We start from the raw sequence: 3,403 nt of genomic DNA on the forward strand, positions 1-3,403 counted from the left end.
GCTTTGGTAGCCACTTCTAAGATCTAGCCGCTTCTATATTCGACAGGATCGTTTGCAGCTAAGATAAAACGGTGTAGAAGCAACACGTTCGAACGACAGTAATCAACGGTCATAATTCAGTTTCGAGGCTTCTTCCCCCTCTATCCCCCCTCTCGCCCCTCCTTCCTCCCCCCAATCTGCACGGAGGAAAGAGAGGAAGAGATCTGCGAGGCTGATGTTTCCGTGCTAACCTTTCGATCGCCCCGGGGTTCGCGTGATTCGCCTCCTATGTATCCTAACCCGGAGTCTAGTCAACCCCTGGAGGGGCTCTTTTTCGAGAGAGAAGATCGAGGACGCCAGGAGGATTCACCCTACGATCCTGAAATCCGGGACACGCGAGCCTCGCGGGAAATTCCTTGCCTCTTCTCTCCTAACACTTCTCGGTAAAACGACTCGGTTGCCTCCAGGCGATGTCCCTCCTCCCTCCCCCAAACCGCGCAGTCAAAGGTATCTCTCGCCCTCCCTTTTCGTACATCGGCCCTCCTCCCCTCCTCCAATTATATAATCAGGCAAAACGGACTTTTTATCAACCGACACACGTACAGACAAACACACGAGATGGACTGGAGAAGAATGATACTCGCGATCACGCCGACTGACACTTACAGGCCGCGATCTAGGGTGTAGATCGTTAATAACGAGGGGCGAAAGTGTCATGAGGCGAACGGAACCGGGCAGAAACAAGCGTTTCCGTAATCAATCTCCTCTGCTCGGTGATGTCTGATTACAAGACACGCGAATCGCGCGCGACTCGTAAAATCGACTCGAGGGCAATTAAAGCCGCTGGCCCGGCTAATCGAGATCACGTAGAACGCGCAATTAGCCCGGACGCAAGATGAATTGAGTAATTACATTCGCATTACAAGCCTCTGCTTCTCCACTTCCCAACGATTCCTTATACGCGTATGACGTATCGTACGCGTCTAAACGCAGATCCACGAAACTTTGTGCAACGATCTTCCTCTCTCCCTTCTCCCTTTTCTTTTTTTCTTTCTTTCTCTGATCGATCCGTTTTGATGACCGCCGTTACACGGAGGACAAATTTGGTCGTAGTTAAGGTGGACGTGGATTGACGACGTTTCCGCTCGAGGAAAGGATTGGACGAGGATGGTTTCCTCGAAGTGGCGCCAGGGAAAGGGCTTCCACGGTGGAGCCGCTCCGAGCATCCACCGCAGGTTTTCGATGGAGGCAAAGAGGTAAAAGAACAAGTTGCAGGGCAGAGGCACTGGCGCCGCACGCGGCAGCCTCAAAGGGATCCTCCGCACGCCCATCTGTCTCCGCCCCGCCCCTATTCCCGCGCACCATATACATCATGCACGGCCACGATGTACCCTGGCCCCGAACACCGGGATCCGATAGTCCCGACATCGTGTCAGGCCACGTCACACCACCCTGTACCGATGTCCCCTCGAGCTGTTGCGTTTTGACCACGTGCTGCCCTCGTATTTCGGTTATTTCGTGTCGAAGATAATCGAAAGTAAAGAAGATCCTCCCCGTTTCGTTATAAAGGATTTATGTAGGTCCGAGGATAGTAGTTTCAGATGGATAGAAATCAAAATTTGAAAAGAATGGGGATTTAAGATCGACAATGAGATTTTGAGCAATTTGGAATTGGCTTTATTCCTTCTTGTTTTGGTATAAAAGGAATGTTAGTTTGGGATCGAATCGATCGAAATTAAAATAATTTAAAGCTGACCAAAAAGAATACGTTAAAGAGTAGATGGAAGGATAACGAGCGAGGTACTCACAGATCAATTAATTTTTCAGATTAGCTTTTACGATTGAAAGTATTTCCTTTTGTTTTAATAAGATTCGAATTACTATCGAGTGAAACAGAAATCGTAGAATTTCAAGGGATACGTATGTCAGTATATTAAAATAGAAAGAGATAGATAGGCTGCAATTATACGTAAGTGGGAAAAGATGCTCCCAAAGTATTAAACTGCATTCAACTTGGACCTAATTTATCTTGATCGTTGATACATCTTTAATTAGATAAAACTACCGAGTGAGACGTGAAACCCGAGTATTCATGAAGTTTCAGAAAACACGGATGAAAGTAAAAATCGTCTGACCGAAGAAGGTAACCTACTCCGGTTATAATTAATCGATTTTTAAGTGGGCCCATTAAGGCGCGACCAGCTGCTGGAAAGAATCTAATAGCCACGTGACAGCGATTTCTGCACGATCATCCGGCGACGATCAATCGAGTTCATCCTTACGCATCTCCTCGTTGTCCTTTTTCCCCGAGTGGTTGATAGTTCAAGCTTTACAGCTTACTTAGCGGCAACAGTGTTTAGCCAGTTGACTAATGAATCTACGGGATCCAAGCAGCCAGAGTAGATTGCCTGGTCTTTCGTTTAACTCCCGCGGAAAGGGTCAACCTGTGGATCTTGAGGAAGATGGATGCTGCACCACGTCGTGCCTTCTCTTCGATATTCCCTCTAATTTGATTTTTCGAAACCATCAACGAGCTCTTCTTCCTCTTCTTCTCCTACATCGTGATTTTCTTTTTTTTTTTTTAGAAATAATTTTAATTTACATCGATTATTACAACGTATATCTCTTCGATGGAATAAATCCTTTTGGTTAAATCGAGAAATAAACGAGATCAAGAGACAGAAAGAGGACGAGATTCCAGGAATCTTCGTCGCAACCTCTTCCACGTATTAACAGTTTTACAAGGAAGTATCTTCCTTCCGTCGAGGATCAAAGGTTTGATTGATTGGACAGTAACTAATGAGCCTGGGCTAATTGCTCGCGGTAATATTCGCCAGCAAAAACTGAGCCAAAGCACACATAGCTGACCCGTGACTTCCCAAAGATCACAGGACTCCCCACGCCGCTTCCTGGCCACGGCCTTCCGACCGACCTTCTTCGTGCTTACCGCTAATTATTTCGGCTACCCTCTCATCGGCTCTGTTTTCTGTCCTCTCCCGGATTGATTCTCCTTTGTTCTCTCTTTGGTCGCAATAAAGCTTATACGATTTACACGTTTATATAGATATACCTCGCTCTGAAATAATTTATCGTTTCATCGATTCGTCTCGAACGACACATTTGCTAACGTTCTTCCTCATTTTTATCGAGGTAAGGGTGAAATGTAAAATTCAAACGCTACCGTTCCCTCCACGGTCGAGAGCCATTATCGTTTCTCACGCTTCGTAAATCAATTGTATTTTTTTAACGATCGAATCCGGATTTTTATTGGATCATCGATAAATATCGGTCTCTTAGGTAGGATATAAACGGCGGTGAAATTGGACTGAGCCCGAGTCGACTCCTAGAAATCCCTTCTGGCACTAGAGATCAAGCAGGGGCCAATTATGTTACGAGAGAGAGAGAGAGAGAGAGAGAGAGAGAG

Source organism: Apis dorsata, unplaced genomic scaffold (assembly GCF_000469605.1).
Source record: "Apis dorsata unplaced genomic scaffold, Apis dorsata 1.3 scaffold_58, whole genome shotgun sequence".
Taxonomy (NCBI): domain Eukaryota; kingdom Metazoa; phylum Arthropoda; class Insecta; order Hymenoptera; family Apidae; genus Apis; species Apis dorsata.